Here is a 12569-nt window from a genome sequence, read left to right on the forward strand (position 1 = left end):
CAGCAACTCATGACTAGCCAGCCAAAGCTCACCACATAATCGCTATGCAAAGACTCCCGCCTATACACTCAAAATCACTTGCCATTGTCCACGTATAGAAATCCATGAATCACTAGACGCAAATCTCCACGCACGTTCCACACACACACATGCGCACACACACTTCATAATATATCTGATATGGCAAATGCAATGGCTGACTACTGAAGAGTACGAATGTGCACACATTTATGGCAAGAACCCTATTCACAATTCCGTTTTAATGCTTTTAAAATATTGATGTATATGTTTCACTGTGTCTATGTGTGACTCCACTGTGTGTGTGTGTGTGTGTGTGTGTGTGAGAGAGAGAGAGTACTTGTATTAGTGTGTGTGTGTGTGTACTCGTATTAGTATGTGTGTATGTGCTTGTGTGTACTCATATTACGTAATGTGTGTGTGTGTGTGTGTGTGTGTGTGTGTGTATGTGTGACAGCAAACAGCTTCTTGGCCAGACATAAGGTAGCCGATTGACACAGAAAAGCTGGACTTGCTTTCAGCTTCCACCACATTAAAGTATCAAAAGCAGGCAAGACAGTCGACAACATAAAAGGCCAGGGCTCATTGAAATGACAGGGGACACAGTGTCCCAGCTCCCTCCTTAGCAGGACGATACATGTGTGGTTATCCACTGGCCCCGGGACCCTCGTTTGGCAGAAAACAAATCAAGTGTCTGTTTAATTACAGAGGGAAAAGAGTACCACATATTGACTCTCACTGACAGTGTATGCATAGCTTTAGAAGCGGTGAGGGGGCTTGTCCACTTTGTTCGTCTCCAGTTCAAAGCAGAATTCGCTGGGGACCACCCAAATACCGCAGGCTGTGTGTTTCCAGACTCCCTCCCAAACACCCCATAATGTCAGTACCTGGAAACATCTGCGCGCATGCTCGTCTCGGCAACTGCCTGCGACCCTTTTTGGGCCTTGCCCAATCTGTCCGCTATTCCAGCTATCCCAACAATGCAATCAGCCCCGAATTAAGGAATTGTCCGTCCTAAGCAAACAAACAGACGTAATTAAGACGCGCTCCACCACACAGATGTGTTCAATTCACAGCGGGGCCATTTAGTTGGACTCGCTTCCTTTCAACTCCAGAATGTCGACCCAATCCGACCCAAAGAGTGACCCCACCCAGGCCCAGAACTGCTGCGTCGTCCCTCGGGTTATTAGGCGAAGGCCCAGAAAGCCAAAAATGTCCAGGAAACGCATAAACAAAGGATCTGTGTAAGTTCAGTGCATCAATGACTTGTGTTTACACACACGCACACTGAACGAACGATTGGACCCGTTAAAGCTTCGCTCACCATGTTTACATAAGACGTTTACACAAGGTGATGGTTGTATAATCAAATGCGAAAATGTCAGTTCTATCTCTTTGGTAAGTGTCATTTTAACAGGGCTGCTCAGAAACGTTAGTCACCGTATTAAGAACATATCTTGGACATTGCGTTTATAAGGGAGTATGATGGCGCCAGACGATCTTGGTGTTGTCCTGACTGAGGACTCCTCTGGGGAAACTGCTGAGTCAGTGGAAGGCAACAGCAGTCGTCTGCAATTAGTGATGTTTTTATAGTGTGTAATAAATCAGTTCAATCACTGCTTTACACTCTTGAACGCTTAGTGAGGTTGCACGCTTAGTAAAGCTTATGTTGACATTGCAGTACAAAGGAAAACCTCATTTGAACTTTGCCAGTTGAGTCATCTGGTGTTGATGGCACACTGCATGCTTTTGTGCGAACTGAATGGTTGTGGCATCACCCACAAACTTCTTCACCTGTAGCCTAAGGCTTTCACTTTTCATTTTCACATAGAGATGTAATCAATGAACCACTGTCATTGTGTTTGGCATGCATCATGGCACATAAGGTAAATAAGGTTTGCGTTCATGTGTTCCCAGCCAAATGTGTGTGGAACATTGTTTGCAAAACCAAACTGACAACCAAACTACTCAGAGTCATCACGTGTACACAATTCACATGTGCTTGTTGCTACAAAGAGGCCTGTCAAAGTAAATTTGTATGCAACATATTGCTTAGTAATTGTTGACAAGTATATTTATGAAATCCTGTCGTAAAGGTCAGTGTCAGTCTGATTGGAGAGGGGAGGGCTAACTTGGTGGTATGTAACTCAATTTATGGGAACCTCTTAAAAGCACACCTCCAAAACTCTTCAAAGGACTCAGAACTTTAAGTGAGAGCCTTAATGTACGATAAATCTCAGGGGCTTCTTAGGAGGCCTTAAGAATCCCATCTGTTTCCATTGCTGGCTCTTCTCTGTGCTTTTCGGAATGTTCAGTTCTCCTCTGTTCTGTTCCGAGCTGGGTAAAAAGGGGAACCCGGAATGATATGTGGGGTGTGAGACTCGTCGTCCTCGTCTGTCCGTCCGTCTGCGCTTCGCTTTGAAGTGTTCTCCCGCCGGTCGGAACTCGACCCTGCGCGGGATATTCCGTTAATCCCAGCTGTTCTGGTTCATTCCGTGTCTAGACTCAACACGTCAGGTTAAAGCCTGACCTAGGACAGAATGTGGGTTTTTGGGGGAGCGAGTCAAATGGTAATGACGGGACCTCCATCCCTTCAGCCCCTCTTAAAGCCCCCCTGTGTAAGATATTCTCCCATCTAGTGGTAAGGAGTTATATAGCAACCAACTACTTGGAGGAAGCGCTGCCTCGTTTAGAACTACGGGAGCCGTCACACATCAAAAGTGACACTAGTTCTGGACTCCTAGCACGTCGAAGCATAAACTTCTCTGAAAGCGTAATTCTCACCGAAATGCACCCTAGGGTGTTTTGTGAATGTACACGAGTCAACTATACAACTATAAAAAGCATAATTATGTCTGAAGCACCACTTTCAAGCTTGTCCGTGTTGTCGTTTTTGGGTCAAATGGAGTTTTGAATGGGAACTATTTTTTGATACATGATCGCGTCAAAATCGCTATTTTTAAAACACTAAGAGGCTCGACACAACATGAAACTTCCATCGAAGTATCATCAGTGTGTCTACACATGAACTCGAGCATTGATTGAGAACATTGTTCGTGTACACAGAGCTCACTAAAAGAAAGGTTTTGAAAAACTCACTTGGGTTTTCTGCTCGCTGCCATCATGCCAGTCAAGGAGTGAGTTGTCCAAAACCTTTCTTTTTAGTAAACTATGTGTACACTAACAATGTTCTCAATGCTCAAGTTCATGTGTAGAGACACTGATGATAGTTCGATCAAAGTTTCACGTTGTGTCGAACCTTCTTAGTGTTTTAAAATAGCGATTTTGACACATCAAAATAGTAGGCTAATGCCCCTACGACTCCCATTCACGAAAATTTGACTCGGGTACATTCACAAAAACACCCTAGGATGCATTTTGCCGAGAGTTACGCTTGAATAAGCAATCATAACATATTCACAACATTTGTTAACGTTATTGCCATTGCTTGTGTGCGATGCCAATGCAACTCTTTCGGACCGAGCTAGCTAGCTATCGTTAGCACAGTAAACGGAAAGTGAATGGGATGGCTAGGTAGTAGGCTACTGCAGCTAAGGACTTAAGGTTAAACTATTATTGTTGCAAACTAAACTGAAATAACACGTTCAGCAACTTTGTGGTCTATTAGTCCTACTATGTTAGGTTAGGTTGTCAACTGTCACTGGGTCTAGAAACTAGAGATCAAGTGAGCTGGTGACAGATCACGAACAAAGTTATTTCTCTCTATTTAAATTTCGTTGGAAAATACAATGTCAATGTCGGACTGTTAGGAAGATATGACTTGTAGAAAATGGGCTCGTAACTTACATTGCTGAATGTAGGGAAATTCTACAGATGAATCCAAGCTAATGTTTTTCTATGCATCCAGACGCCAAAGACTGAGCTGTATTCGCATATTATGTCCCTTGCTGGCCACCGGTATTTTAACATGGCGCACGTACACAGCTAGTCGCCCCTGTGCTATGTAGATTTAAATGTGGATTTCTAAGCCAATAGGTATGCTTCGAATTGGTGGTGGTGGTAATTAAACATGAATGAGGCCACATTTATGAATGGTAAATGTTGATTTTGTTAACAAACAACTGAAAACGTTACACAGGGGGGCTTTAAAAGGATTTATGAGACTCTGATTGTCTGGGCCCAACCCATCCTTGACAGTGAGTGCCTAAGCTGGAAAGAAAGACTAGAGCTCTTTGCTCCCCTGTTGTGATCATTATTACACACAAGTGAATAATTCACATGGGTACCATGTCTCTTTCGAAATGTTTTTTTTTCCTCCCTGAAACAAAAAGTATACACAAGTAGACATGCAGTAACCTACATTAATAAAGGGATTAATTAGGTTGATAATATTATTACATATTAAGGTATGAAGCAGTAGTGATACTATATTGTGGATGTGCCGTGATCATGAATATTGTAGCTATAGGCCATGATGCAGTTTAAGTGACAGAGTGTTTGCAAATGTCAAAATTATAAGTGTTATGTTGTTGTTTTTTATTACTCAGTGTGCTACTTATCATTTATGCTCGGGTAATTTTCCTGATGTCTCCTGTCTACCCTTTCTACCCCCACATATAAGCCTTTGTCAACCTGTCCTTCATATCAGTAACTGATTGCTTGTGCCTGTGCTTAAGTCTATTAAATGGCAAGAAGGCCAAACGACCCTGACCCTGCAAAATAGCTAAATATAATAATATCATATTTAATATTTAACGGCCCCCACATCCAAGACAAATCTGCAATTTCTTTTTCCACTTTTAGTGAAAAGGAATGCAGTATTTTGGGGAAAAAATGCATTGCATTGCAATTGCATTGTACTGTACTTTGCTGCAGAAGTGCAGTATATTTTGGACATGAAGCTGCACTGTACTTCAGAAAAACTACAGTACAACTTTTAGTTATTTGTCAACTGCAGTTATTTTTGTTAGGGAAACCAGAAAAATAGAGCACAGATGTAGACCTCCTGTCTGTAGGAACGTTTGGTCATGACCTTGTTGTATTCACCTCCTACAAAGATTCTGTGACCCAGTTTTCCAAGGAGCAGTAAATTAGTATTTGGTTTCATCAGCATCCCCACACAATTCCATCTTTAGGGTTTCAGATCAACTTATGCTGAACTAGTAACACAGTGAGTTAGCACCTAACTGGCTAGCATGTTTGCTTAGCGGTACCAAAACTAAAGTACTTTGAGAGGAAAAAAGTTTAAGTTTCTATTTGAAACTCTTTTGAGATGTGTTTCACCACCTGAAAAAGTTTACATGAAAAGCTCAGTGCAGAGTACAGAGATAGGTTCATATTTGGAAACATTATCTATGTTACAACATTCAAAACCCACACTTTTAACTCAAATGTTCATATGTAGAGATGCAAAAGATAATTATAATTATTGGCAAAATAATGAGATACCTTTATTTAAAGTAACTTCCCATACTAGCCTTAAGTGGCTTTGGTCCCAAATCACTGCCAGAGCACATATCCTTTGTCAATAAGGGCAGTAGAAGAATGTAGAAGTCCTAAAGGAGCTTCTTTATTTTTGTACCCACACAGAATAGCAACATGTTAAATAAAGAATTGTGCTAGAGGCCTACTGGATATCTTTCACATTCTTAAAAGTCCTTGAAATTATTTTTATTTTATTGTATTGTTTTTTGTGGTAGAGCTGAAGTCAAGTTCATGGCAGACTAAACTCTCATGTACGGAAAAAAGAAATTTAATTTCACCACGCCAATCCATCATGTCAAACCACCGGGAAGACACATGCTTTAAGTCGCAGGTGAGAAAGAGAGAAAGAGAGAGAGATTTTGAGATGAGGTCAGACAGAAAGTCAGTGAGAGAGAGAGAGAGCAGGAGAGAGAGAGGGAGAGAAAGAGGGAGAGAGAGAGAGAGAGAGAGAGAGAGAGGACACCCACAGGGCACCGTACAGAGGTTCACACATGCAGGTCTCATCCGGCCCTCATCCGGCCCATATGCCCTGCAGACTCCACTATCTCGGCAATCAGAGACGACTAATAGCTCCTCACCCAGGGCAAATCCCACAGTGTGGCGCGCACGTGAGCGACCGGACGGGGAACGCCGCGGGGCTGCTGAGGGGCCGGCGAAGATCACGGGGAGCGCGTTCAGATCAGCGCTGGATTGCACAGATATGAGCAGACAGGAATGTAGCCCTGCAGTGGGCCGAAGGAAAGGGTGTGGGTATAATTACTCACCAAAATGACTCCGTAGTGCCCTGGAACCCTGGGTAATTACAGCTGACAGAGATTGGCGAGCCTGAGGCCTGTGTGTGTGAGGCAGCCATGGGCACATTTTTTGTGGGCTTGGCACTTTTTTTGCATATGTGTGTATGTGTGTGTGTGTGTGTGTGTGTGTGAATATGTGCATGTGAAGACAAATGAAAGAAGGCAGGCTCAGTTTGAGGCACTTTTCTCAGGGATTCTAACCACCTAAGACACCTAAGATTTTTATCTCACTTTCTTTTCTTTTTCTTGTTTCATTTCCAAAATCTGTCTTGTTTTCTTTTGGTCTTGCTCCCGTCTCATCCTCCGTACCCTCTCTCCCTCTCCTTCTCTCCCACACACACACACACACACACACACACACATCATGACTGATTGATTCATGCCTGACTGATTGCCATAAACCTGTGCCAATTGGAACATTTGGCTGGACAACAGCACAGCCATTTTGGGCAGTTGTTCAATTGTTTGTCAACTTTAAAAACGGCATCCCTCTCACCAGCAACTATTTGTAAGAGATAAAGTTATAACCTTAAATTTAGGAGTGCATGTAGTGACAACTTCTCTGCAGTCTCTTAGATGTGGGCAGGTTAAAAATGTATTAACCCATCTGATAACACCAAGCAAGCCACATGTAGAGCATTACCGTTGGTAGGTTCTCACCATTTTTGCATTGTGACATGTTCAATCATTTGTTTGAAATCTCTGATTGGCCACCTGCCCATTGTGACAACCTTCCCCAGCTGTTTATAGCATGTTTGTAGCATCGGTGTGACCGGAATTAAAAACGGAGGGGAAATATCTGTGTTTCCGAATAGCCTATCCTTCTACGTATTTCGTTGTCTTAGATTTGGCTATTGGGTGTTGTACGCCTACAAGATATTGACAGCGCAATAACTTTAAAAAGACCAGAAAACAATGTTAAGGCATTTGGTATTGGTTGAAACACGACCCATAATTACGTCCCAATGTAGCAGTATCAGACTCATATTCTGACTAGAATATTCGAGTATGACGACATCAGGCTAGGCAACAATTTCTTTTCTGGAGAACTACTTTAGTCACCAGTAGGCAAATCATAATGATCATGCAATCAGAATACATGGAACTGGTTATGTGGTTGCGTGGCAATATTGCTCAAAGAGTTGTCCCATGTACCCTAACCTTAAGGTGACCACCTGGCCTATGACAGACTCCACTGAGTTGTTTTACTGGTGGTTTAATCTCACAATAGTGCTAAAGATAAACAAGGGTAAAGTTCAGTAGGACACAGTGTTGTTACCTGGCTGTCACCAGTGAAGGGGGACGTGGTTACTGTTTGGCAGGGTACTCCGTTTGCATGGGTCAATCAGCTGTCACTGTGGCATGGAAAGTCTCCGGGAGAGACACAGAGGCTGTGGAAGTGATTTCCATGCATGGCTACCAAATATTTACATAGACAAGAAACAAACCAAGAGACAGATAGTAGAGACCACAGAGGAAAGCTGAATAGTAAGAGTCAACAAACCCATGGATATATCCTTAAAATTGTCATCGAATGATTGCATACTGTATGCCAATGTTTCTCACAGAAAGATGACACTTACATGTAGATATGTTCTCCAAATAAGAAGCAGGCCTGAGGTTATCTCTCTCTCTCTCTCTCTCTCTCTCTCTCTCTCTGTATGTGTGTGTGTGTGTGTGGGGGGGGGGGGGGTATGATCACACAGAAATGGCCTTGGCCTCCAAACATGCTGTCCACAGACAAAAAACATCCCCCTAGGCAGAGAAAGATAATCCCACTGTTTGCTGTAGTGGTGTGTGTGTGTGTTTGTGTGTGAGTAATGCGCATGTGTGTGCAGGCAAAGGCGTGAGCATGTGTGTGTGTGCGTGTGTGTGTGTGTGTGTCTGTGCGTGCGTGTGTGTGTGCATTCCTTCCACTACAGTATATCTCTCATTTAATTCGTTTGTGATGTAGACACCAGAATTTGGGGTCACTGGTAAAGAGTTGCAGATGGAGAGAGAGAGAGAGAGATGGAGAGAGAAAGAGAGAGAGAGGCAGGGGTGAGGTAAAGGGGTGGATTATGTTAGATGAAGGGAGTGCTGTGTTTCTAAAAAAACCTTGAGGTGAAACAGATATCAGCCTAATTGGCTTCTCACCCCAGAGCCCCCAAACACCTGCTGGGATGCTCAAAAGAACGGTGCACATGCATGCACACAGACACACACACACACACACACACACACACACACACACACACACACACACACACACACACACACACACACACACACACACACACACACACACACACACACACACACACACACACACACACACACACACACACGCACACAATCTTTCAGAATATTCCTGTGAGGCCTGATTAACCACAGAGTCCAGGGAACTCAATTGTGAACTGTAATTTAGACTCTGCCTCTGAAAGGCCATTGTGACCACACTACAGATGCAGCTATTCCCATTAGGTCCATGTTTTAGTGCAAGAATAGTTCTAGTAGTTAAAGCAGTAACCCTTTCGAGGCATCTTTACATACCCGCACTATCCAGTGTGTGTGTGCAGGGGCGATTCTAGACCTAGAGCTTTGCTGGGCCACAGACCCCCAACTCCCAATACAAGTAGGCTACAAGCTTCAAAATCATTATTGTCACTGTCATTCTGTAGGACCAGCACTCTCTCCCTCAATTGTTGTAAGAACCACTATCCAGCAACATCCTAACACATAGGCATAAGTAGGCCTATACTCACTGCATGAATGTAATAGGCTTTTCTACTAACACAAGGGAAAGCTTATTTTTTAGTATTTTATTTTTTATCAAAATTGAGATATACTTCCCTCCCAGGCAAGGGTCCTATAGTCATCCTGGCAATACTGCAGTTCTTTGTAGCTTAAATAGCCTACTAAAGCCTTCATATTGACTTTTGGTGATAATTTCCAAATGTAGCCTATAATCTACACAGAGTCTGTGTAGATTATTATAGGCTACATTTGCAAAGCAAACTTATTTAAGTTTGCCATTAAACCATTGATCAAATCACAGCACTGGCACTTTAACATAAATGTTAATGTTACCGTTAATGTGGGCAATTATCATACCTCCCTCGTCCTCCTCATCTCTCCTCACTGTTCCTCTCCTTCTGCCTCTGTTCAGGAAGAATTTTCTGATGTCCATCTCTGAATAGTTTATCAGAAGACTATGTTTAGTTTTACAGTAGGACAGCTTCACAAACAGTATAGGCTGCTTTTACAGGACTCTCTCTACACTATACGTAAATCATTATTGTCCGCATGTGTGCATGCAGCCTACGCATGGTGAGTGTGTGTGTCAGGGAGAGAGCACAAGCTGGTAAACTGTTGCTAAATTTAGGCTACAAATTTGACGCTAAGCATTGAAAAACAGATGCTAATTATGTGGGCAACATTCTCTAACATCGATCAACTTGTCATATTTTCTGTCAAACAAGTTGTGAATTTGTTGTAACATTAAAACAGGGGACGACTTACTCTGCGCTCAAAGTGATGTGATGAGCTCCAGTGGTTTCCACTGTACAACGAAACACTCGGAAGAATCATGTGAACGATTTTCATTGGTTGTTGTGTTCAATCTTACCCAGCTACAGAGGTGCTATTTCCTGATTGGCTATTATGGCCCCTTTCTTTTTTTCCTTGTTTGTTTTTTATTGGCTGGTAAGTGACAGGCTCGAGTCATGACTAAAGCAGGCACGGAGATGCGCTCTTGAATGCCATTTCCAGCGAGAGCAGCGCTAGAATTTTACTGGGGCACTGGAGACTTTTACTAAGGCACGTGCCCCAGTGAATAAGGTCTAGTGACGCCCCTGTGTGTGTGTCTCTCTCTCTCTCTCTCTCTCTCTCTCTCTCTCTCTCTCTTATGATGCTGCCGTGACAGTGGTAATGATAATGGCTTTGAAATGACAGGTCTCCTTCAGCGCGCAGCACATTAACCTGAGATAGGCATCTCACTCCCTCCCACATGCACAAGGGTGCGTGTGCATGTGTGTGTGTGTATGGGTGTGGGTATGTGTGTGTGTGTGTGTGTGAAATTACATCAAGAAAGCACTTGCAGAGTTCAAGAGAGCTTTTATACAGAAGGCAGCATAGCAAAGAACCGCCAGCCACCCACCCACCACACACACGCACACACACACGCACACACACACACATTTAGGACTTAATATATAAGTCTAGTACTTGATTAAACCGTTATTTTATCACAGAGCCTGTGGCATTGTCTGAAAAGCAGTCTGCATACCTGAACATATGTATCACTCAACAAGAGGGTAAAGTCTTGACAGGCCAAATAAACATGGTAAACATCAACAATAATTACAGTCATCAAAAGTCTCAGCAAATTCCACCTGTAGTGTGTGTGTGTGTGTGGAGGTGCACATTCTTGAGCGAGTTTTTGAATGCCTGTCAGTGTGCACATGTACAGTATGTGTGCACTGTGTGTGTGTGTGTGTGTGTGTGTGTGTGTGTGTGAGCAATTCCACTCATCTAATCAAGGTTTTATCTGAGCTTGTCATCACATTTCATTTACACTCCAAAATTAGGCATTGATATCAACACCTTCTCTAAATGAATGTCAGGCATTAAAGACTAAAAACACAGTTAAAAAAAAAAAACAGTGATTTGTTGCCCAGCATTTTTGCACTGTGCACCATATATAGTCCAGTGAACAGAAAGGTGAACCCGGAAATGTTGAGTACACCAAAGTTTTATGATGGAAATATATAGTATGGGTTCCCAGCATGCAGAAACTGCCGGATGCTAATTTGCATATGTTGGGCAATTTGTGTAATTGAGCTAATTAGCATAAATTAGCATAATCACCTATATTGATCATATTATAAGAGCTGCTTGGCTTGGTTTTTTGGGGTTACTGGAGATGCTGAGTCCATATCTGACATTTTCAAGATTCAAAATCACTATTTAAACTTGGTTTGGTCACGTTTTTACTCTCATTAAGCTGATTTTGCTGAGTTTTGGGGGGCGATTTAGACAGATTTTTGGAGGATAAAAATGTTCAGTGTTTAGGAATAATTTGGATCCTTAAGTTATTTCTGAATTCCACAATCATTTTGGAAATAGCTATTCACTGGCCCTCTGCTGTGACTCACAATTGAGTAACAAAGGGAAGAACTAGCCTCTACTACTCCTCACTGTCCTCATCCGTTGTCCTGTCGCCATCTTCTCCAGACTCTTCATCCCTGTCCTTCTGCTGTTTTTGCTGTGTAAATATATTGCAACATCACTGCCTTTGCAGAAACAATAATTAGTACAGGCCAGGCCTGCAGCTGCACAACTGCACTTTCCAGACACATGTATACACAGTTTTAACCCAGCTTTGCAGTTACAGCTGATAACATCTAACAAATCAGGAGGAGCAACAGGACTTGAATCGAGGGTGGGCAAGTTCCTCTCCTTTCTTCATACCTGTCTTCTAACTTCCTCCAAACGCGGTTATATCCACAGCCGGTGGATCAGGACGGTCTGCTGCTTTCCAAAGCAGCACCTGTAGATGGGCACGTTTTCAATGGAGGAGCAAATTGCGTTCTGTAGGAGACAGTATCTTCAGTGCTGGAGGAGCCGGGAGTGGGAGACCTCACCGCCAGGGATGAATTACTGCACGGGCCTACCGGGCCCGGCCCAGGGGCCCAAGGGGTCAGGGGGCCTTGAAGCCCAAGCCTTTGCCTGAAATCATTGCCTCAATATCAACACATCAGGATGTAGGCTATGAATCTGATTGAATTTAGTATTGGCCATCCCCAAAATGCACCAGAAAACAGGAAATCACATCAAACAAATTAAAACATTTCTGAGGAAGGACCACATATGCGACAATTAATGGGGGGCCCTTAATACATCTGGGCCCATGGGCCCAAAAGTTCATAATCCGTCCATGCTTACCGCTAGGTGGAGGCCCAAGCAAAAGGATCCGAAGAGAACCCTTGTAAGGGGTACTAAAAACCTTACAGAGGCCTTCAGTAGAAGCTGCGGGAGGAGACCAGCCGTCGCCTGGGCCTAGCTACGGGAGAAATGCCTGAAGAGGGTTTTGATGCAGTGGCCGCGGCGGAGAAGGACTTCACGCTACTGGGAGAGCGGTCTGAGGAAGCGGCCTTGGAAAATAAGGTAGTGACGCTGGCCTGGGCGCTGACTTCACCGAGAGAAGACCTTGAGCCCCTGCCCCCACCGGACAGCTTTAGGCTGGAGTTGGCGGTGGCCCTGGCTGTGGAGCAGAGCAGAGGTGGAGCGGCAAGGAGGTGGTGCCTTGAGGACGGACGGTTGGCAGAGCCT

This window comes from Alosa sapidissima, chromosome 22 (assembly GCF_018492685.1).
Source record: "Alosa sapidissima isolate fAloSap1 chromosome 22, fAloSap1.pri, whole genome shotgun sequence".
NCBI classification, from domain to species: domain Eukaryota; kingdom Metazoa; phylum Chordata; class Actinopteri; order Clupeiformes; family Clupeidae; genus Alosa; species Alosa sapidissima.